The sequence below is a fragment of the Poecilia reticulata genome, chromosome 16 (genome assembly GCF_904066995.2).
Source record: "Poecilia reticulata chromosome 16, P_reticulata-male-v2, whole genome shotgun sequence".
In the NCBI taxonomy this organism is placed as follows: domain Eukaryota; kingdom Metazoa; phylum Chordata; class Actinopteri; order Cyprinodontiformes; family Poeciliidae; genus Poecilia; species Poecilia reticulata.
Window position 1 is genome coordinate 12,759,603 of NC_088845.1, and position 25,713 is coordinate 12,785,315.

Below are 25,713 nucleotides of genomic sequence, written 5' to 3' on the forward strand. Positions count from 1 at the left end.
CTCGATCTGTCAGTCTGAACTGTACACACGACTCTGTGTGGCGTCTCTGAAGAGGACTAATGAAGAGAAGGGGAAGAAATGCACGTGTGAGCCGCTTGACGCCGCAACCCTTCGCAGACGGAAACAGAAACTTCAAATCATCACCTGCTGGCAGCAATTTACACCTGTCCATGATTTACAGGAGATGAATCATCACAATTATTATTTCAACATGGAGAGGAAAACATTTTCTTCGATGTGCCAATTTGTTTTCATTTTTTATTTACGGCTTTCTCTTGTTCTTCATTACTAACGGCAACAGCAGCAATAATCACCGCAGCACTTTGAAAAACAAAAGTAGAAAGTGTTTCCATGAGGGGAGAACAGCAGATCGCCCTGCCTCATTATATAACATTGTGTTGAATCACGTTTTAAATTAAATATAACTTATTACTCTTTGTCTCTGCTTTGTTTAGGACTCTGGTAGAAGCGATGCTGCTAGATATTTCCATCTACCATCATAATTACCTCTGCTTGCATAAACAAACACCTAACCACACTGCAGCCTATGGACAACATTGTTACCACTCCTGGCTAAGTAGTTCACGCCGTAATTGACTTATTCACAATATTTAATTAAAACTAATGTGTTTGCATGCATCTTATTTCATTGCAGTTGGACTTGCACAGGGAATATGGAGACTGCAGGCATTAAAACTGTGGGTGTTCATATATTTTCATTTATATAAAAAAAAAAAGCCTAAAAATGGAAAAGGAAACTAAAGGGTTCTTCTATTAAAAAGGCAAGTATGTAAAAACAAAAATCAGGCAGTTCAGCAGTTTTTATTTTGGATAAGCCTGAATAAAAGAATGAAGCAATATCTGTGTTTGCAGACTTTATTTCCAATGCTATCAAATGATAAATCCATCCACCCATATCACAGAAAAATAAAAGAAAATCTGATGTTTTCACATAACATGTAGGAACCCTGAAACTAATTTAAACTAACTCCAGGCAGGTACTCCTCTCACCCTGAACAAATACTGTAACCTACAGTAAATGTTGCAATCTGAGAATATCCGGCAACCTATTTTAGCCCACCGTGCCCCCAGGCCTTCCATCCATCTTCCCAGCATGCTTTTCCTGCTCCCTTCGCCCCCTCAACACTCCCCCCTCCTGTGCCACTGTCACCGCGGCCTTGAGGCCAAGCAGTCAGGAGCAGCTGGTATGTTTACCTGCCCTGCTAACCGTGGCTAACCTCTGGCTAAAAGCTACTCTCACCTCATTGCCCACCACTCTGGAGCCTCACACATACACACACACGCACACACGCGCTCTGGGAAAAAAAAAAAAAAAAAGAAAAACTTTGATATCCTCTTAGATTTCTACCCTGCAGTCAAGAAGCTATACCCTCTCTTTCCTGCAGCCCACTGAGCAAAAATCCAACATATAATGAGAAGGGAGAAAAATAACGCAGAGGACTTGGCTTCCGCTCTCTTTCTTTCTGCGAGCATGAAGAGCCAGTTCGTTCGCTCCTTTTAACTCACACAGACTCGTGAGAGCGCTCGTCATGTCGCCCTCCCACCAAGTCGCTCACAAAGCCTGCCAGAAAAGAAACGAGGCACAGAGGACGAGCGAGATGGAGAAGGAGGGAAAGGAGTGTCAAACATATAGGAAGGAACAGAGAGAACTGACAGAAGAGGAGAGTCAGTCTGAAGAACGGAGGGGAGTGCGATGAAGACGTCTTGGAGGGAGAGGAGTTGAAGATGCGGCAAAGTGCCCGACTATTACTCTTCCTGATTGCCTACGTCGCTAATTATACATGTGCAGAATTACGAGTGTTTTTCTTTGAAACGGCCATTTCCCTTCCGGCTTTGTTTGTGTTGTTTGTACCTGCTGCACTGTTGACCTCAAACTAGGCAGACAAAAAAGAGCCTCACACAGAGTCCTGAGAGCGCCATCGCTGTAATAGGCCCCATCTCTCCCTCAAATGGCCTCTCATCAGCCGCTGATTAATGACACACAGAGCCGTAATGGCCCCGCGCACTCTCCACATTCATTTACTCTCCTCTTCATCCAACACCCCTGGAGAGAAACCACAACAATGCGAGCTGTCGAGACACCCGAAAACTGCGCTCTCGCTGAGCCCGAATTCAAACGCTCATTAAGAAAGACATTTTCCTCTATTGCCATTTAGTTATGCAGGGCAACTGGGAGCCGGTGTGGACACAAAAGCAAACAGCGGAGATGGGAAGGTGGAGAAGGAAGAATTTATAGGTTCAATTTATCTGTGTGGATACAAGGAAGGGTTTCATTATTGTTTAAATGTGTTTGATTGGCCTACTGTCAACGAGTGCTGGTGATTTATGCTCTGGGTTCCCATAATGTTGCAGGAAAACAACACTCATACAGACTTGCTTCCAAGCAAATCTAAACTGTATTTGCTTGGGGGAAAAAAGCAAAATGTCTCGGCTGTTTTGATTTCCGAGAACGCTGCGGATGTTTGAGCTCCCAGTGGTCATCGATGTGCGCCCGTCAACAATCCGGCTCATTACAGCGCTGCGACACTTCCGCCTCCTTCAAGTCCATATAACCTTTGAACAAAGTTTTATTTTATGGTAGAAATAAAAACAGGAAAAGTGTGGCGTTCATGTCCATCCTATTTGCTGCTGCAATTAAAGCCATTCTAGCACTAATTTGCTTTGATTCAACTTATTATGCTGTAGTTCTGGCTTTACGTTTAGGATCACTGCCACCCCCGTGTTTTACTGCGAGGATGGTTTGTTCCAGTTCCATTTTTTCAGCCGGCTAAAAGTTCTGTACTGTTTTGGCATCAGTGGACGAGAGCACCTTCCTCCATGTTTGCCATGTTTCCCCTACATGCTTTATTCTTTCAGTTCTTGTTCATCAGATTCTTTGCAAACTATTTTTGAAGCTCCATACCTCTCCTAGAATAAAAAATTTGGTCCCTTGATATCTTCTCTGCTAGATTAGCCAATGGATGTTTTGGTTGGGTTAATGTCACGGCGTACACTCACAGGGTGAACAGTGAATTTCACCCAGCTGTAAGCTTCTCCATAACTTCCTCCCTGCTCTCTCTGCTGAGGTCCTCAAGTCGTCATGTTTCCGTCTGTTCACTAATGTTTTCTAACAAACCTCTTAGAGAACAGCTGGATTTGCACTGGAGTTAGATTAATCACAGCAGGTCTATTTTGACCAATTTAGATCATTAAATGTAGATTTTATGTAGTTTTATTGAAAGAGAAAAAGGGACGGGATGTAACTCGGATTTTTAATCGCAAGAATGCTGAAAAATCTAAAAAGATGCAACTTTATTCTTCCACGTCACTGTTATTCATCATTTTGTTGCTTCATCACATAAAAGCCCAATGCATTACATGCTGAAGTGTAAAAAGTTCACTTTACAAGATATAGATAAACGTGCGGAGCATGGGTACCGTCCGCTCTCTTGCATCTCGAGGCCTTTCACAAAAAAACTACAACTGAATCAAGATGCAGTGATGCGCTTCCGGACGCATGAGCACAGATGCAAATGTTCCCGTAAACCCTCACACGTCAGGAATGAAAGACACTGAATTGCTCTACATACGTCAAATGACATTACGCTGAGTATCCGCCATTAAAACTCCCTGCAGCATCAATAATGAATAAATCTACATTACCATGCACTGAAGGCAACGCTGCTGATCTCATTGCTCCAAACTAAAAGTGGCTGGAGGCGCACGTTGGCTAATGGAAATGCTCCTTTATGCACCATTCATCTCAATGCTCAGACACAACCAAACTCCAGCCTCTTCCGCCTCTTGTTCTGGGCTCTTCAGATGCTGCCGCTCTCCCTCTCCCTCTCCCTCCCTCCTCGGCGAGGCTCGTCCGTTTATCACCGAGTGTGTACGTGCGTCTGTGTCCCTCCATCGACACTATTTATGCTCTTGCGTCTCGGCGTGTTTGTGTGGGGTAATCAATAGTGTTTCAGCGAAGGACACTTAGCGGCGGATCGGGGCCCAAATTCAAGACAGCATAAAAGACAACATGACAGAAACACTTGTGCTGGACCTGAAGGGGCTCAGTGTGACACAGACTGCAGAGACAGCGTTCAACACAAGGCGCGCACGCACACACACACACACACACACACACACACACTCCCTCACACACACTTTGGCATGCCTTTGAACTCTGAATCAGGGTCTTCGGTTACATTTAGAAGCGTTTACACACTACTGAATCAAAGCAGGCAAACTAATGAGTTATTGACCGATGAGCATGCACCCGTTCCACCAATAACAAACGTGACCAGCGTCCCCGTCACTACTAGAGTGGGCTGTAATGGGGGGAGTGCGCATGGAGGTGCGGGCGGCGGGGCTAACTGCGTGTACACAGGCCATTATTAAAGGTTTAGTGTGTGCTCACCAGTCAGTCAGGCTCCAGGCAGAGGAGTCAGCTTAAGGGCTCATAGCAGCTCCCTGAGGAGACACTAAATACCATCAGCCGTTTAAATCCATCCATGACCATTTTAAATATGCAGCACACAGTCGCTCCATTTTTAATAAGGGCTCTGAGCAAGACGCAGGGAGGAGAGAAAAGAAAGGGAGAATAACAGAGCGGCGGGCTGAGAAGTGAGAGCAAGGAATGTGAGGTGAGTCGAGTCTGTGGGGATGATTTTCTGGGTGTTGGAGATTCACCCGAAAAGTCAAAAAAAAAAAAAAAAAATGCGTCAAAGTCTGTGAGGCACACAGGAAGAGTGGCAACAAACACACGCATCCTGCACAGCCAGGTGTGCAGATAACATAAATAGAGACAGAAAAGCGACTCTGTGGGGTGGATATTGCAGAAGCACTCGTGAGTGAAAGCAGGAGATGATGCAAAGGGTTTTGATTCCTTCCACAGGAAAATCCAGGCATTTTTCTCCGAGTCAAAAATAAATACTATTACACACACCTGGATGAGCTGTAAATTTCTTCTTAATCCGTGGCTTAACTTAGCTCAAAACCCCGTCTGCTCTGCTCAGATTTCAAAGCACACCTGAGCGCGCGGCGGAGTGTGCGCCGCCAGAGAAACAGCGGGGGAAAGTCTGTTGTACATTTTGATCCGAGCGCGGATGAGATATTAGGATCAAAGTCGGGGAAAGTAAGGGGAGGAAATCAGCCCGATCTTGGCTCCGAATCCACCAGAAACACCCAGACAGACTACCTGATTAGCTAGGCAATTGTGGCCTATATCCAAGCAGGCGAAGCGAGGGGAATATTGATGGCAAAGCCTCAGGCGAAGTTGTACGTCAGGCCCTCTTGAAGCTCCAAATGACACAAATCAGTGGTAAAGTTTATAGGTTTACCTCTCACTGTAGTCGACTTTTTATGTAGCTCTGACTTTAACATGATAGTTGATAACGTGCTTAATGTGATTTATGTGTTAAGGTTTTGTTCCTTTCACCGGAACAAGACCGTTATTTGCCGCCGTTGAATTTTCTAGGTGCATAAAAGCTAAACATCCTCATCAAGTTGGATTTAAAAAAGAAAAAAAAAAACTTTAAACATGGCTTCACAAAGCTGCTGCTTAATTCTTTATTATCTAAGCTGAGGTCGTAGAGTTTCTCAGGTAAACTGCAGCCCATTATATTCAAGAAAATAAAAGTTCCCATCACATCCTCCAGTATGTAAATGTCAGATCTTCCCGTAACAAGTTGAAGTAATACAGAGTTCATGAAAGGTTTTCATTTAAAAGTCGACTTAAAGCTACTAGCCTGAGGTGTGTTTCCTGTTGACGTCAACCGCAATTAAAATAAAAACAAATCTGCTGGATGAATTCTGATTTTCAACGGTGGGATTTTGCGATTATGCCAATTTTTTTGTTGTTTTTTTTTTTTGAAAATGTGCAAGTGACCACACAGGTGGGAGAGAGGCGAGGTAAAACTAGGAGCATCAAATAAAAGAAAGGGGGGAAAAAAAGATTTGAGTTGATCAAAGTAAATACTGCGGTAGATCAGCAACCTTTTCAAATTCTTGGGCATTTCCATCTCTCTCTTTTTTCCCCTTAAATAAAACTCAAATGAAGAAAGTGTTAAGGATCAGTCAGTTGTAGACCAGGGCAGACAATATTTATGGGAAATGTTACTTTATTAGTGCATGAGCCCTTTCTCTTAAACATTAGATGTCATTGGACCATCAAATCTAGCTCCAAGGGTTCAGTATAAAATGCTGCACAATATTTGTAGCTTAAGCCAATTTGCAATGCCTCAGTACATAAAAACCCGACTGTTATTTAGTCTTTTAGTTTCCTTTCGTATGAATGTGTGCATGATTGTTATTGCGCAACACAGGCATTTAAAAATGAGTTTCAGGTACAGGATTTTAATAAAACATGGCAGTAAGGTGATGTGATAGTCTTCCTATCCAAGATCTTAATTGCCTAATTATACATCATCCTCAGTGGGTTAATTGTGCCAGAAATTGTATTTGTCATTTAATGGTTGGGTGGAAAGAAAATACTTAATGTGTAAAAACATTTGCAGCATGGAATAGTAGAGTAAGCTTAATTTGTTGACTGAAATTAATCAGAACCGGCCAGGAGGTCATTTTGTGACGGGTTTTTCATAACCCGACACGAAATGCCCTCCGTAGGTGGTTAATAATGGATCCGTCTCTTCCAGCCTGTCTTCACAAAGCTCTTGAATTTAAATCCATCAGTTTTCCACATATGGTTCAGATAGACTGCCTGACAAAAAACAAAAAAGAAAAAGCCACCTGGATTCAACTATGCAAATAGATTTGAGGCGCATATTGGATAATTACTGCATGGACAACTGTCTTCCAGCTGGCAACAAGTTATTTAATCCCATCTGATGCAATGAGCAACTTCTCATTTCTTCACCTTGTTGAAAGACCCATCATGTGACCGTGGAGGGGATTTGAAAATTGTCCATCACATTATCCATACTTGTCTGGAATCACCGTCTTTAAGGAAGAAATATGGGAAGAAGCAGTGAAGGAGCAGTTCAGAGAGCATCATTTACATCGGACATGGATCAGCCCTTCACCCCACTGAGGATATTTGTGGATCAGGTTTTGCACCTTGGTCAAACTCTCCCATCATCAAGTCAAGATCTTTGAGAAAAATGTATGCAACGCTGGATGATGATAAATCTTGTGACTGTGCAAAAGCTCATCGAAGAAATGCCACAGCAAATGTGCTACAATCAAAGTTAAAGGAGATCCAATTAAGCATTAGTGTGTGACCTTTTTACTTGGCCAGGCAGCGAGTTTCTTCTTGAAGCCGCATTTCTAAAAATGAGTCGACTCAACGCCGATCACAGAACCACGTTTGCTTATTAGAAAGGTAAATTTGCCACAAACCAAGAAAACTGACAGTGGACTTTCATTTTATCAACAATAAACTGCATCTTAAATGATATTTACAGCAAGATCTGGCAAACGCCAGTTAATTATTATTCTTAATTATTATTCTACATGTTACAGTAAACTAGATGCTCTGACTGTGCAAAGTAAGTGTCCACGATTTCTCACCATCTCATTTCTTAACTACGCTGCATCGTATTTTTACACGCTGTTGAATTACTGTAATGATAGAAGCGGCGCCTTTGACCTGCAGCTGTGTGCAAACCATTTACTAACACTCCACTAAAGCCTGTATGTCAACAGGATTCACTCAACAGGAATGATGTTGTTTCTCAGCGCGGTGGATCGCTGGCTCGCCCCTCACCGTTTTTTTTTTAGCTTTGGTAAAAAAAACAAAAGGAGAAAAGAGCACCGCCACGCAGGCCCGCCATTGTTTCTGCTTCAGGTGACAGGTGTGTCACACCAGAAACCTGCCGATCCTGCCTGGCGGAGCGAATGACCTGCTAGTCAACTTGTCTGGAACGGTGGGAGCTCACTCACTTGTCACGCTGGTTTTATTTTCTGGATTCAGGCCCATTGACAAAAAGAGAGAAGCCACCTTTGGCGTTTCTCAGAGACGTTCGCACACAAGACGTAGATTCAGCACGGTGTGTTTGTTACCCGTCGAGACCCGCGCTCATCCGGTTGTCAGCGAACACACAAAGCCAGAGTCGCCACTTTCTTTGACACACCAAGCTGGAATGTTAATGACTACAGAAACCCATTATCTTTACATCCTCTCGTTCCCTCCTTTAGCATGTAACCCTTCCTTTCAAGAAGAACCCGACAGTCATTGTTAGTTAATGGAGAGCACCGTTGTTTCACCGAGAGCGCATCTGGAGACACAGAGAGTGGAGGGCAGAAGATGGAGCGCGAGGCGGCAGCGAAAAGGGAGGCCGACTGGTGACATAAATTGGGGGACTCATAAAAAGTGTCATCCTGGAATTAATCTGTGGTGAACGAATAAAGTGAAGCACCTCCGGGACGCGTGAATCTGTGCAGGGAATCCGGCTGCATTCAGTCTGGGGAGAAGCATGACTTATAAAATCACTTGTAAAGCTTCATGACCTAGATTTAAAACAAAATGTGTGTGCATTTACTTCTATTAGTCAATAGAGATGCATGCTCAGTCTGTGAAGTTCTGTGTGTGTGTTTGTGCCTCAGCTGTCACATATTCCTCGTCTCTTTCTGCCGCAGCGCCTTCAGGAACTGCCACATACATCATGAATTTTATGCAAACTGAATGTCAACACTGATGCATAATATTTTTGAAATAAAACGCTAAATGTCACCAAATACCAGAGTCTGGTTCGACTGAGGGTGGGGGGGGGCAGGGTGCTGCATCACCGGAGGATGTGCCGCCGGGCTGCGGTCGCCAAGCCAGCCCCGTCACACCAGAGCTGAGAGGCTGCGGCTGAGCCGTGCACGGTTGTGGCAGCAGCAGCCGCAAAGTGGGCACAGATGTGAGGGACGAGGGGGAGAGAGACAAAAAAGTGGCAGACGACAGAAAAATAGAAGAATGCTTCTAAATATACATCCAAACAGGGTTCAGGCTTTCAAAACATTTTGCAAGAGAGAGGTCTCAACTCCTGCTTTTTTTTTTTAAACCAGTCTATATGATGTAAATCCATGCAATAAAACTTTAACTTGACATGGGAATCTAGAGTGACGCTTGTTATAAAAATAAAAAAAATAGTTTCAATAAAGCCCGGATGCACAGCTAACACAGCAAAGTGACAGATTCGATTTCCCACTGGATTTATAATTTTCCCAGGAGTCTCCATTTATGTCACACATTTCACTGGAGTTGGTCTCATTCTGCTCACGCTGCACTCTGATCTCAGAATGTCGATGAGTTGGGCGTGGCTGGCAGAGCAGGACAAGGAAAACATTGTTTCCTTAATTAGCTATTGTGAGAGCTGGATTAATATTAGTAGCTGTAATTAGAAGCTGCTGGTCATTTCCGCTCCTTGCAGAGTGTTTACTTCTTGGTCTGATCGTCTGCAGATGAGCTCCCTCTTTGCCTTTGGACCAGTACGAGTTCTGCATAAATTCATAGCAAAGGTTCATGACGACGATTCAGCTTAGTTGTGAGCAGAAAAATGCAAATTCACATTCAATTTACTGGAGCCGTTCCTACAAATATCAGGCTTTTAAGTATGAAAGTTGTGAGAATTAAGCCACTCTTGATGGCCCCCTGCTGGGCTGCAGGTCCTAGCATCTGCACAGTTTGGTTATGCCTCAGGCCAGCCCTGGAAATGGCAGTGCTTTGAACCCTGCATGCATCCATACATGGGTTTCACCATTTTAATCTGGCTTTTAAAACCTATTAAGTAACTTTAAAAAAAAATAAATTAAATCTTGTGAATGCATGTTTTGTGCTCCATGTCGGTTCTGTATCTGCATGCAAATGTAAAAAACTCAAATCTGACTTGTGGTCAAAATCATTCAGCCGTTAAAATCTGGCAGAGGAACCAAAAAAATGAATGGATTTACATTTGTGTTGTTCAAAATGTTCATTAATCTGAAGAAAATAAATAAATGAAAACGATAAAGCACTCAAACTACAAATGTTACCTCCACACACAATCTGAAGACATACATCTCTTCATTTAGACCACAAAGCATAAAAACTGTGTTCTTTAACCTTGAAGCACAAATGCTTCACGTTTGGTATTTGATCATTTAAAATGTCTTCATTATCTCCCCTTCTGCTCTTAACTTTTGGCACAAACTCAGTTAATAAGTGCTTTGTGAGGCTGCATGACTAACATTTCACCACTAAATCTAATTAGTTAATTTTTTAGGCTAAATGAGCAACTGAACTAAATTAAGAAATTCCCCCACGCAATTCCTGAGACACTGCATTTGAAAGAAATTGAACATGACGTCTTGCGCAAACGTAGCTGCATGATTAGTAATCAAATAAGGGGCAAATGCTTGAAAACAATGACGTGCTGACCCTTTTATCTTTTCAAATACTTTTTGGCTTCACTCGGATTATACTCATGACACCCAAAGGGAAGAAAAAATAAAAACGGCACACAAGCGGAGCGGAGGATGTGAGGACAGGAGGAGGAAGAAGGAGGAGGAAAAAAAAACACAGAATAAGTACCCAGTGAGGCAGACGTACAGCTTAAACTCTTCCTCCAAGGCAGGAGACCACCAGCTGAGCTCCTCAAATGAAAGGCTACACCATTAATATGTATGCAGAGTGCCTGCTTCAAGTATGTTCAAAAAACACGGCGACTTTCTGTCATGTGCGCACACACACACACACACCCGCACACCTACACACGCACACACACACACACATACACGTCCCCAATACCGGGCGGTCTGCGGCGGTCATGAAGAAATTTGATATTCTTGAGATTCAAAGTGCTGTGTTTGCGCTTCTGACCTTTAAGGTTGAAGGGGTGAGTAATGAGGAGCGGGGCCAGGCCTCTGCCTCTGAGGCTGCTGAATGATGGACAGAGATGGAGGGATGGGTGAGAGATTGAGACGGAGAAAGTAAAGAGAAAGAAATATGAAGGCGCCGTCATCACAATTCGTCCCCCCCTCTGGCTCGCCCAGCTGCTGTTTTCTTCTCCCCCCTTTCTTGATCACTTCTCATTGTCGCTCAGCTCCCTCCCATCACTCCTAACTACTTGTACAGCCGCTGCCCTCCCCTCCTCCTCCTCCTCCTCCTCCTCCTCTTCTCCTTCGTCTTTATTTTTTTCTTCTTCATCCACATAAATGACTCAGTGAAACAGGTCAAGTGTTACAAAATTCCCCCTGCAGCTCAACCTGCCTAATACAAAGCCCGGCTCATTGCACCAAGACAAGTAATACCCCCTCCACCCCCTTCACACACGCATGCACAGAGACCGACCACCAACACGGATCAACTAAAAAGCTCACAAAACGCAGCTGCATTTGCATATCCATTATCTCCATGTACGCCAACTCACACCACGCTCTTCCATCAGACATATTTACCATTCGAGCAATAAATTATAAGAGTACAGATGTCAGAAGAACACATTTCCAGCGAAAGGTATCAAAGTGATTCAATCTGTATGGAAAACCGAAAAAGGTTTTTTTTTTTGGTTTTTTTTCTTCCTGAAGAAAAACATCCCAATTTCAACAGATGAAAAGCTGGTTGATTAAACCATCTGAAGATGAAATCATTCCCAAATGTTTGCCTTTGTTAGTTTTGGATTGAAAGTGAGAAGTCTAAACACACCGCCTTTGGGGTTTTTGGGAAATTTAAATTTCTCTCCCTTTGATGGTTCACAGACAACCGAAAACTATGCTGCAGATTAATAAGCCGTGGAAGCCGTCAGTGTTATTGGTGCAGCAAACATTCCTGCTGTAAGCCAACGTAAACACACAGACAGACACTTCCTGAGCGCCTTTATGCAGCGTCTTGTAAAAAAAAAAAAATTCTAAAATAGCAACTACAAACTTCAGTGGATTGTAATGGAGATAGACAAAGCAATGCATAATTTTAAAAAAGGAAACAGTTTGCAAATTGTCTTAAACTAAAAAGAGTTTGCATTTAGCCCCTTTACTCCAATACACCTGAATAAAATAGCAGAGAAACAACCGAAAGCCCCCGGTAACCATGACAACTATTTGTCTTGCATCCTATGAATTCATTTTAAAGTCGGCATAAACATGAGAAGGTGCCTCAGATCAAAATCCATTTCAAGGGCTGCATGAGAGCAAGCAGGAGGAAAAGTAACTTCACTTCACTGGGAAAATGCCAACATGAAACTTCTTTTTTTCCAGGAAGGTTGATGGGAAGATGGATGGAGCTAAATGAAGAGCAATCCATGAAGAGCAATCCTGGAAGAAAATCTGTTAGTGACCGAAAAAGATTGAGAAACAAACAAGAGGTTCATCTTAGAACACAAAGAAGATCCTAAACATGCAGCTAGAGGCACAAAGAATAGTTTGGATCAAAGTATATTTGTGTGTTGTAATGGCCTAGTCAAACTCCAGACTAAATAAGTCCACTTAGTTGAAGCAAGATTTGAAAATGACCATTTCCCTCCAGGTTGGCGCTTAGCTTAAGCAATTTGGCAGAGAAAAACAGAAAAATTTGTGCAAAGACACTTAAAAAAGCACTTATTAAAAACTAATAATATAAATGGATGTCATGTGTTTCAGATTCTTATTCATAAACAAAACAAAAACTTCCACAACACAATTATGCACTCCTCTGAGCTGGTCTACCACATAAAAACAGCAAACTGTGAGATCAGGTATGAATGTTTTAGCAAAGCGCTGAACCTCTCTGGCCAATTCACGCTAATGAGGAGCAATGGAAGAGAGAAAACGCAGCACCATGAGAGCAAAAGCGCTATTAAGAGGAAGACAGCAGAGTTGAGGGCCTTAAAATAGGATAAATAACCAGGGGAAAAAAAAAATCAACACACACCTTTGCCCTTTATCACACACTCAGACACACACCATGACAAAACAGAGGCTCGACTGCAAAGCGAACGAGTGTGTTTCCTGTGCCGGCAGGAGGGCTGTGATATAGAAACGCAGCCGCTCCATATATCAGCTTGGTGGGGACCTACGGTAGATAAACGACCTGCGAGCGGTACCTGGACAGTGTGTGTAATACGCTGATAAATAACCCGGAGCTGGAGGCGATATGACGGCGTGAGGACTCCTAGAGGGAGAGAGGGCCATGCACAAACACGAGGCGATAAACAGACCGGAAGCGTGAAGATTGGGCCGGAGCAGGCACTTGTTTATGAGAGTTTTGTTTGTCTGGATCCACTGGGAATGATAACTCATTTGGGAGGGTAATGACTTAGGAAAACTGAAATGTACTGGAACATGAATTAATCAAAATGCAAGCCTCGTGCTCATGCTACCCCGAAAGTGCTCTGTGTGGTGCAGTTTTAAATTTTACACTGTGTTTTTATCTCCGAGCTAAAGTGCTCCATCCGTTAAACGCCAAACACAACAGAACCGAAATTCCAGGAGAAAGCCGGTCGCATCAGACGTCCGCAGCCGCGATGAACCTGTTTTTTCTGACAAGGCAGCAAAGATCAAATCCACAACGCCGAGGACGATAATCCTGTGTTTATAAACATTTCACGTAGAGCCCCTGTGATGCCAAATGCCACATTTGAATACCATTTAATTTCCTTCAGTAAGATAAGACCTTTTGTCCATTCAGGACTATTCCTCCTATCGCTGCCCAAAGCCGACAGTTAAAAAGAACCTGGGATGGCGCAGGGCGGCTGTGCTTTGCATGGCAATGCTCAGCCATTCTCTAAATAGCTCCATCTTCTGCACATTAAACTCTGAAGTGGCTCGCAAGAGTTACCCATAATGCCTTGGCTCTGGCGTTGAGTGAGTGCACGATGTGGCTGAAATCGCTTTGGCTCCCAGAGGAGAGGACGGGTTAATAAGGGGACAAAAACATACGGCGCAGTCCCTGGAGGAGTGGCACTCTGGTCAGCGCAGCGGCTCTTCATGGGGAAACAGGACATGTGCTGAAGAGATGATGTCTGGCAGCCACCAGAGCAACGCTTAACCCATGAGCAGCCAGACTCATCTGTCTTTTCAAGGTAATTAAGAGATAAAAGGCATAAACTAAACTTATCTCATCCACTCCACTGCCACTTCATTAGGCACACCTTGCTAACTCTAGGCTGGACTCTGCTTTGTCTTCAGAACCATCTCAAGGGTGACCTATAGGTCTAAGGTTACCCTCATGTTCATTAAATTTTTTTTTTTTTTACACAAAATCATTCTTGGATAATAACATTTCAGTCTGGTCAGTTCTGGCTATTTCGAGCTCCTTTCAAAACGATCCGCTTTAGTTCCTCTTGTCACTTTAAAGCCCAATAAGCATAAGGTAAACTCAATGTTTACCCTCGCACGTGAAAATGGCTGCAGCCAGATCGCAACTATACAACCGTACATCTTTGAAAAGCAGAAGTAAAGCTTTCTGCACAACCAGCAAGATTGCAGAAAGCGGTTTCTAAATGGTAAGTTAACAACAAAACACTCGACCTTTCCAGCCGCCATTATACAGAGTTGTTAGGGTTGCTAGGTAACGGTGACATGTCTGAATGTGACGTGAAGCTTTTGAAACAGTTCATTTTCAAGGCACCAAAATACATTAACTTATTGTCAAAAACCAGCTGGGTGGTTTTCTAAAGCACTTAGACTGTTTATAAAAGCAGTTTAGATCCAGACGGAAGTATAAAAATGTGCAAAATGTAAATTTTTACATTCCAGGTCCCCTTTTAACTTATTTGGTATTCCTTATGATGTTTGCTCATCAATGCTCTCCAACAACCCTATGAGGCCTTGAAAGAACAGATGGATTTCTACTAGAGATGTGCCGATCAGGTTTTTTCCTGCCGATACCGACCACCCATGAGGGCCAATCACCGATACCGATCACATAATTATTATTTTTTTTTATATCATCAGCACTACCGGTTACATTATGTGGAAAAAGCAACCATGAATTCACCTTAATTTAGACAAAAACTTGTTTTTAATAACTTTTTCGAAGAAGAAAACTAAACAAAACAGGCATTCTGCAAATTGTACTGCTATCGGTAATACTATCTTTAACAGACTGATAACATATGAAGGCTCTGAAGAGGCTAAATAATGCAAAGAGCCAAAATAAAACCTCTCAACATTGCCAAAAAATTCAAGTATAAAACTTAACATTCAAAGGCAAATACAGGTTCCATTACAATAAACAATCCAGAGTTACTGAATAAAAACTTCCTGATAGCATGGCGGCTAGCTGATTACTGCTAGTTCTGAGTGGCTGTTTCTGACTGAGCGGAGTAATTATGCAGAACAGGGAGGAGATCGATTATTTTTTTAGAGATTATCTGTCTCATGTTAGGACAGCAAAAGTTTTAGTACGTATGTAAAATGTATTTTTTTAGGTTAGATGCTGCAGCTTTAAACAGAGGTTCGGTGTGAGAGTCACTGCCAGATGGAGCAGAAGCGGCGCTCCGTCTGTGAAATATTACTACCTGTAGCGCGTAGCAGCGGTTCAACAGCGAGATCAGAACCAGCGTTTTACATCTCAGTTTAAAGACTTAAATAATTTTGCGGGTTATTTGTTTAGCTTTCTGACCGTCATGCTAATCCGGGTGAGCATTTGTAGCTGTGCGCTGCTTTACCTCCTATCTGATCCTCCATATGTCTTTTTTACTGCAGTGAGCCTCGATGTAGCCAAACTCCGTCAAGTATGGCATTGTTTTTATGTCGTATTCGCTTCGTCGTGTTGATGCATTTTGACGTGCTTCAGTTTTCCGCCGTAACTCGTAAACGTCCCCATTCACTCAGTATGTTATAGTTCCACATCGCTTAGGATTTGTTGCTGCGCGTTTGCGCAGTGTGAAGGAAAGAGGAGACCAGCTGCACAATGAGATGCAGGTGATCGGAATCGGCAACAAGAGCCAATGATCGCCGATCACCGATCATACACTTTTTCACGGAAATCGGCCGATTATGATCGGTGGCCGATCGATCGGCACACCTCTAATTTCTACCATTCCTCATGGCATAAACTCAACGACGACGAGTCAGAAACTTTCCTCAAGAGATCTGGGTGAATGGTGAGATGAGAGCCTTGCACATTTACTGCAGATATGAGCATCAATGAAGCCCATAAATGATGCCTAAAGCTTTTCTAATGGGTTGAGATGCGGTTGGCTTTTGAAGCCACTGGGGTAGAGTGAAGTCATCATCACGATCAAGTCGCCTTCGGATGATCGGACACTCTGGTCATTGAGAGATCGACCTGCTTAGCAACAGGACTTAAATATTCTGTGGTGTTTAATTGATGCTCCTCTGAAACTCAGAGGACAGAAAGCATCACAACACCATTATATCACCAACACAGAAGCATTCATACATTCATGTTGCACACTGAAAACTAACCCTACCTGGACCGCACATCTGAATGCTGTAGATAAAATCAGAGACTCACTTCTTGTCTGTGCTAATTTTGGCCTTGGCTTCTTTTTCTAGCTGACAGGAGCAGCACTCAGAACGGTCTCCTGCTGCTGTAGCCCAGCTGCTTTAAGGTCTGACATGCTGCACATTTGGAGAACAACATTCAGAATGTGTACAAGAAGAATTTATTATGACCATTCCCATCTGACAAGGTATTTTCATCCATGCAGGTGTCGTTACTGGGTATATTCTGTGTTTTTGACAATTCTCTGTAAACCCAAGAGATATTTGCGGCTGAAAATCTTAGTTCAGTATTTTCTGAAAAGTTCTGAGCATCCACTTTGAAGCCAACTATGCCACTTAAAAGTCACTTAAACCTTTTTTTTCTTGCTAATTCTGATGCTCAGTTTGAACTTCAGCAAGTCATTTTCACCACATCTACATATTGAAAACCCATCAAGTGAATGTCAGGTAAAACCTTAGATCACATTTTTTAAAGAGTTTCACAAACTAGTATCGGGTTGTGTAATCTCAATCAGCAACAACATTCTCTAAACAAAATCATCTTGAATTGCTTTTAGTTAGAACACAAACAAAACAGGTATTTGGGATTAATGTTCTACATTTATTCTGCCCCATTTTCATTCTAAGTCACGTTCTGCTTCACGCCTTGCTCCTTATTTTCTAATTTATCGCTTACCTTGGAACATTCCACTGTTTGACTTAATGATTTTTAATGCAAATTTAAACAATGGTTTCCAAATATGACAAATCCTCCGATTCAAAGCAAGGAAAGAAAATCCTCTCAATGTGTCGCGTTTCATAATTACAGGGTGTAATGTAGAAAGCATCAATAGGAAAAAACTTCAGTAAATCATTTCAAAACTATTTTTTAAAGCATTTCCTGTTGATTTATAATGACATTTTACCAGGTTATTTTAAATATTGATATATTCATTGGTATGCGCATTATAGCTTATATTTCCAGATAATTCACAGCATGTCATTAATTTCCTCTGTGCTGAATTGCATTTTCTGAACAAGATGTGTAAATGAAGCTTAAGAATGACGATTTAAATTCATGACCAGTTCTGTGTTTAATGTTAAAAGAAGACTAGAGACCGTAGGCCTGACTCGGGGTGACAAACGCTTGAGACCTGATCGGGGGAGTCAAAAGTTATTCTGCTCAACTTGGAACAAATGCTCATGAACATCTGTAATCTTATACCAGTTACAATAGTTTTTGATGTGTTTTTAATATTCAAAAACATAATGTGTGCCTGGATCTCACCGAGACATTTAACTACAAATTAAAAAAATGAAGGTAATCCAATATTTTCCTCTTTTAGTTTAGAGTCTAATTCCACTTGTTGAATTTAAATTTGTTCAAAAAATTGCTAGAGAAATATTACCTTTACAAAAGTGAGTATTTTTGTTGTGAATCACATGGATCTGTCACAGCTGCTGACCTGGCTCACTTTCATTTTGGAAAAGATGCTGATGACAAACATCACAACATCACATGCCTGCAGTGGGAGGATGAATGGATGTCATTTTGGGTTATTATGGTTTATAATTGATGATGAAGCGTAATGACACATTTTCCAAAGGAATTTGATGTTACATGCTTGTCATCGAGGTTTTCTTTTAGAGGTTGCAAAAATTCCTTTCCAGAAACGCCGCCTTCGACTAACGCAGCGCAGGGTGAGTCAGATCTGTTGGATAAATAAAACGTGCCGCAAGTCATTAAATATAAATGAGCAGAGATACAGAGTATACTGGTAGTCCAAAGGCAAACACAGCAACAGATTTCTTGCTTCAACATTTAGTCTGCAGGAGATAAGATAACCGAGGAAGCAGCCGGAGCAAAAGACTCGATTACAAGAAACGCAAAGTCTAGATAAGATGACGGATGAGTTCAGGGGGAAGTTTGTGGTTATGAAGGAGGTGCTGACACTTCCATATGTTTACACACAGACATGCACACATTCTGTGGAGCTCTCCCAGTCCTGTTTTCCGTAAGGGGGATATTTAATGTCAAACAAAGAAAGCAGAGAGGACGCGAACCCTGCATTGGGACTGGCTGGCCGATAACATCAGTGTGGACTCAGAGCTCAGAGTCCACGCCTTCACTTCACCATACTGTACTGTGCATACCAGCAGATGTACACAGAAAACCCACACACTGGATAAATACAGAACTTGCAGATGACTCAGACCCACAGCTGATCCTCACCGAGTGGGTGCTGTTTTTATAAACTGTAAATTATTGTACTGATGATTTGGGAAATTATACAGCGCTGTGCTTTTGCATAATAATTGAAAAAGCACATTTGTACAGTAACCTTAAATTATGAATATGCACATATGATCTCAAAAGGAAGGTTTTGTTGAGAAAACACTGAAAGATTTCTTGAATTTATCCCTTCGTAAATGCAGCTTTGGCGTTTAAACGCCTCATCTGCAGGCAATTTGTGCGTTTGACATTTAGGCAAGTTCCAACTTGTGGTTCCCAGTGTGGGCCGCGACTAAACGTATATAAAAAACCAAGATCTGATAAACAGCTGTTTGGGAATTTGGATTCAACTCCCTTCAGTTCAAAAGGTGATTTAAACCCTTTGAACTTTTGACAGGTTTATTGCTCTAACAAACCGCGGCACAGTTTGAGGTTTTATTCTACAGACTGACAAAATATAAGGCAAATGTAGTGAGAGGAAAATGATGCAATTAAAAATATAAGGAAGAAACACCTGTTCTTCCTTCGCTAACTCTTCAAGTTGTGTAAAACTCAGTGCAGAGTGTCTAATCACTGATTTTCAAGGTCTCAGATTTTTCATTCGATTTACGTCTGGACTTTGACTGGGCCACTAATCAATACCGGCTGGATGGTGAACTTCTTTATGATGACTCTGATACTGTTCAGCCTCCAAAAGGTTTTCTTCCAGTGTTTTTCCATGTCTGACACCAACTACTTTCCCTTTCTCTACTGAAAACAGCAGCATTGTTTTCTACAATACATAGTGTTACGCATGAAAAGGGGAAAGAAAAGTCAACCTTGATCTAATATTTCAGACATTTGCTTTGCAACCCATCTAGTTTACATCAAACCGCAGACAGGAATTTTTTTCAAGATAACTTATTTAAATATTTTCTTTAAAGTTGCTACTCGACTCAGTCAGGTTTTTCAGTCAGGTTTTGGTGCATTTGCAGTTGTGATACATCATTTACATTTCCAGATGATGGACTGAGCGGCGCTTTAAACAAGTTTCTCTCTGATCCGTCTGCTGTGCTCTTTGGTTTTCATGAAGCTGTTTGTTCACTAATGTTTTCTAGTAAACCTCTGAGGGCTTCACAGAACACCCAGTGTGTTCTTTTACTTTCTCTGCTAAAATCTTGTGCTACTTTGTGTTGCTCCTTCAAAAATAATAATAATTTTAAAAAAGCATTGAAGTTTGTGGTTATTAAGAGACAAAATATGGAAGTATAAATCCCCCAACACTGCATACAGAATTTTTGATAAACTTGAGCAAAAAATAAATAAATAAATAAATCTGCAAGCAAATTTTATGCCGTAAGTCATGGAAACAAGTGATCAGAAGTTAAAAGCAAAACTGAACATGAACCAAGTCATCCATCATTTTCTACCAATACTGCCATCCCCAGAAGATCGCGCTAAATCCCCAAGATCAAATATTTGCAGGCCTATTTTGTTTTTATCTTTAAAATTTATCTTTCTTTCCGAAGGTTTGCGTGTGTGTGTGCAGACGTGCATGTGCCAGCGCGGGCATGTTCTTTGTAAGAGCTGCCTGTTGAGACGGAGAATTAAACAGCGAGAGCATTTGATCTGCAAAACACTCCAGGGCAAATACACACACAAAAAAAAAAAGGAGACAACCCCACACACAAACACACACACACACACACACACACACACACACACACACACACACACACACACACACACACACACACAGGCTTGCATACAGAATCAAAATCATTTCCGTCACAGAAGCTATTCTTAGGAGCAGCAACAAACCATTCTTTCCCCTGATATAATCTTTTTATTCATACCCACACACAGACATGCACCTACACACACATGCACCCCTCAGACATGTTACCTTACTCACAATGATGCTCCCTGGTGGTCACGCTGCGTTCCCGTGATGCTTCTTATTTTTTAAGAAAAGGATTTGTTCCAGGTAAGTCGCAGCGTGACGACCTTTAGGGTCAAAATTTGCTCAGAGCAACAAAACGAGCTCATGATGCTTGTGGTTCTCATTGAGCAGCAGGGGCGGCGCGTGTTTGTGCAGGTGTGTGTAGGTCTGCAGACCCCGGGGCGGCCTTCTCTTCTCTGCCGTCTGAGATAGGCGGGCTTCCAGAAACATACACAAGCCGAGCTGCGAGAAGCTAAAATCAACACAGCTGCATCAGCTCAGCCATCTCCTCCATCTTTTTTCATGCGAGCCTCTCCCTTCACCCTGTTCTACTTTTTGCCCTTTTGCCCCCTCCCTCCTTGCAGACTCCCCCGGTCCTCCTTTTCATCTCTCCTCCCCATTTTGTTCAATCTTGTATTAGTCACTGCGAAATTCATACCGGCGAACTTTCCAGCTTTTTCTAAGGTCTTGGATATCCCCACTCCACACCATCCTGCCCTCTTTGCCCTCCTATAATACCACCTCGCACGATATATTCGGCTCCGTCTGCCCTTCCCTGCCCTCGGATTTGCCCCGAGGGAGATTCAGCCGCCCAACAATGAAGTCCAGCCACCGCTGCAGCTCCAGTCCTGTCAGCACGGGACAGAAAGAGTAAACGCCCAGAGCCTCCAGGGGAAACGAGACGACTTATTTCTCCCGTCTCTGTCTGCCCAGGGGTCTTTTCTGTGTGTGCAGAGGACATGCGTGTGGAAATAGAAAAACACTGACCAGAAGCAAAGGTTCATTTACAGCTGGAGGAAGACGAACAATACAATTTCCTGTTTCCTGTGATTATTTACAAATGACATCCTCTGCACTTTCCATTTACCTTGCTCGTAGCAACTCCACGCTGCTCAAGGCATTTCCTCCAAGATATAAAAATATAAAAAGAAAAAATGTATTTTTTTTTTTTGGACGAGCTTGAACAGCTTTAAAAAAATCATTTTAGAACCAGAAAGATAGAAAATCTTCTATTTATGAAGCGCGTAACTTAAAATCCCAATTTCTATGATTTTTACAGATAATAGGATAGATGATTTTAAAACTGCACTTTGTTGACAAACAAACTACCTTGTCAGTTGCCTTCTCAAAAACAGACACTCCTCATAGGGATCGTAACGCAGCATAGCATAAGTTTATGGATGCAACCTAAAACATAGATTTTTTTTCTTTGTTAAAAATGGTTCTGTTGAACGTATATTGTGGTTGAAAAAGGATGGAGTTAACAGTTTTTCTGTGTAAGGAATTTTGTTTATAACCATGAAGAGTAGCGTCATCTACGTGACTTTTTAAACCCCGACAACCTTTTGCGAGAACGCTACCTCTACTCCGAGTTACCAGACAAACTGCCTTGGTAACAGTTATGTCACAACAATGCTCCTCCATTAATCCATTTGCAAAAGTTCTTAGGCGTGTTGGACTGTAAAGTAGTTTGCATAAGTTCAGCAGACGCACAGCTCTAGCAAGCGTTTGCTAATCGCTGCTGCCACTTGTGCAGGAGGCGCGCTCTGTAGGGTGGAAGCTCGGCTGGAGACTTGGAAATGGGCAACACTCTGAACACAAGCGCGCTTAAATTCTTATAACATGAATGAAGGAATCAAATCAACAATCCAGGTACGTTTTTGATGATGGAATAACTTTATTTCATCATCAAATTTACATAACATTTAGTCTTAGAGGGCAAGTAACAAGGTAAGGTATTATCTAACAACAAAACTACCACTAGAAACTCAATATGATCAGAAAAATGAGATTGAAACATTTACTAAACTACTAGAAAAGCAGCTAAAATGCCGTTTACAATCTGCTGTAGTCACGCACAGAAATTACTCTCCCATTCTGACTCAAGCAATGAACAATCCTCAGATTTGTCACAAACTGACTCAGTGTGTGAAATTGGCAACGCCAGTGAAGAGTTCTGTTCTTATTTTTATAGCAGTGATTTAAATCCAATTAAACAGGCAATTCTGGCAAAAACTGATCCCACTATCAAGCGTAAAACACTGTGTAGGTGAAGTAAAGTGCACTCATGTAATAAAATCAGAGACAGCTACACAATGAGTCGAAATAAGACCTTTGAATAATTCCGCTCAGTCACGAAATGAAATGTCTATTAGTAGTTTGACAACTTGGCCTCAAATTGCATGGTTTGACCATGTTGGAGAAATCTATGTAGGAAAAACCTCCAGGTTGCTTCATTGGCCCAAAATAAAACACTCAACAGTTTTTAATGCTACATCACACTGTGCTTTTTTTTTTTTAAATAATGTTTAATACAGCAACAACCATTTTTTTAGGTTTCACTTCTGACAGTTCTTACATCTGTTTTTACATAAATATGGCAACAGAGCATAACAAGTCCCGTGTCAGACTGTAAACTCACCAAAAATGAGAAAAAAAAACCCATCTAAAATGGATAAACGGCAGTCTGCAATTAAAGGAAGTGTTTGGCCACATCCTGTGTGCTGATGCACATGGGTAACCAAGAATGCACATGCATAACAATCTCAACGAAAGCAGAAACTTAGTTTGTTGCTGTGCAGAAATGTGGTGCAAAAGTGAACAGATATGACCTTAAAGTAGCAGCTGATCCTGTTGATCTCCAGAGACTCAAGGGAATTTTTTTTAACATTGCCTTCTTCTGATGCTACCTTTCTGTAAAACTGCAGCAAAATGCAAGAACTACATCAAGGAACGTCATTTTAATTGCTGCGGAAGGTTCCTAAAAACTACAACAACAAAGCTGAGGTTTTAGAAAAGAGAAGTTTAAAGCAGAAGACGTCAAGGTGTTTTTGACGGATAAGGCCAAGAAACGAGAGACTGAAAACACCAAGAAGTGGCGGCATAATTCATGAGCACGGTGGTGGAGGGGTAATGACTTCTTCTTGTTTTGTAGTCATTTCAACTTTTGCACCTTAAACCACAATATGCTAAAGTCTGAGGTTTGTCTGACAGATGAAGCATCAACCACAGATTTACCAGGAAAAAAAACACAAAAGTACACCAAACAGGATTGCACAAAACAAATGCTGCTGCTACATGCCTATACCACGCCTATAAAAGATTTGGGGGGGAAAAATGAACCAAAATACTTTTATAACAATGAGAAAGACTATTCTGAAACTCCAGCAGACCAATATTTACAACTTCTTTCTGTGCACAGCTACTAAATGTTTAATCCGAGTCGTGTTGTGGATTCTGGCCTCAGCTGGTCACATTGTAAGACCTCGTCAGAGCCACTTTATGCTTTTCTATGAGCCCAGAGCTTCAAGTTCTCCTTTACTTTCACTGAAGCTGAAGTTATTAGACGTGATGTAAAAATACCACAGCCTGTGTTCCTAGAGAACTGCTTCGTTTGATTTGTGTGCGCACCATTAAAAGCCCCGGTTTTGTGTTGTGGCAGCCAGCCCAACAAAACATGTCATTCCTTACCAAGAAATTTGAAGTGGGCAAACTTCCAGACGTTCCTCCACTAAATAAACCATATCCCCGCTGTAAAAAGCCTCCCACAGAGAGGGGGATAAGACAGAGTCCACAGTGCAATGGTTTTCCTCAAGATCTGCAAGCGTCTTGAGCTTAGCTAGATTTAGATTGGTTTTGGCTTTGTTTACTTTGGAAGGAGATTCTGCTGCTCTAGTGACAGCCAGGGCACCCAGCAGTCATCTAATCTCAAATACAGATATGTTAAATGGGAAAACAGAAAACCTAACATTTATGTATTTATTCTGACTTCAAACCTGTTCTCAGATGGAAAAAAAAAACAAACAAAATATGCAACTCCAGCAAACCTTTGGAACTGTAGTGCAGGTTGACAGATTTGACTCTTAGCTGTAGTCTTACTGTAGAAATGAAAACACCGAATGGTACGTGAGGTTTATGTAGCTTGAAATTTTTATGTTTCCTTCTTCCAATCTAATCCCTGGCAGAGCTTGGCTGGACTCAGGCTGAGTTGTCGGCAGAGTTTATCTCAGAAGAATGACCCTATTTTTACAGATATCTGCTAGTTCAGGAAGGGCATTGCTACATATACTGCAATAATATAGCCATAAACATCGATTATGGAGTGAGATCCTCGCTCTACGATATTCTTTAGTATTAAGACCACAGTTACAGAAGATGAAAGCGTTTCCACAAATTTGAAACAAAAAATATAGAACAAATGTTTTTTATGACACATTTATTCCTACTACTACTAAAAACATAATATCTGTGGCATCTATTGTGATGCATAGAATATTAAAGTGTTTCCATACTGCTCTACTTCATGATACATAAGGCCGCAGATGGTAAACAGCTTACTTCAAGACGATTTGCTGCAAGCTCCCTACTTAGCATGAGACACACACCTGAAGATTTAAAAATTCACCTCAAGCAGAGAAAAAGACCATCACCTTAAAGCTAATAAAAATATGCAGAAACCTTTCATAATTGAGGTTAGAGGTAGACATGATTTAATCTCCGTGTTGACTCGGGTCACCACATCCATCGCTTAAGATATCCGTTCAACAGGCCCGGCCGTCCATCACCTTCTCTGGGATTTATTAGTCGGGTTCAGAGCCGGAAGGTGAGAGGTTAAACGAGGAGCATTGTGTTTGAAGTTATCAGCAGAGAGGGACCAGAGAGGGCCTTCGCTTATCCACACACACACGCGCACACGCGCACACACACACACACACACACCGTGACGATCAGACGTTTAATCAGCGCCGCGGATGTAGCCGTCGGAGCTGAAAGTCAAATATAAAGCCTTACACAAACATGCATGTGTCAAACAGTCACGTGCACTTCAATTAGCACACAAACATCCTGTCTGAAGTGATCACACACTCACAACTTGACACTCTCTAACGCACACGCACGTACACGCACGCAGTTCTGCATGCATTCATGCTGCAGCGCTTCAGCCAGAAGGCCCGACTGCTTTGGGGCACCACTCCACGTCTCCTGACTGTAAGCTAATGTTGATAGCAGTGTAGAGGCTGTCACTTTGGCTTCTGATTCAGGTTAATTGCCCTCAAGCTCAAATAAAATGGGTCTGGCACTATGCGGTCAGAGCTTTCACGTGAGCTGTATACCTATTCAGCTGAAAAGAGACACACAAAAAAAAAAAGCCAAGTGGCTGCATGGGCTTTTATAAAAAGCTGCAGCTTAAAAGCTTTACTGCTGCTGCACTCAAGTT

The 25,713-nt window shown here is 42.0% G+C and overlaps 1 protein-coding gene across 1 annotated transcript in view; it reads right to left on the reverse strand.

The window, feature by feature from the left end:
* si:ch73-22o12.1 (nectin-2) overlaps positions 1 to 25,713 on the reverse strand; it is a 118,261-nt gene that overhangs the window by 19,058 nt on the left and 73,490 nt on the right. The window lies entirely within an intron of this gene.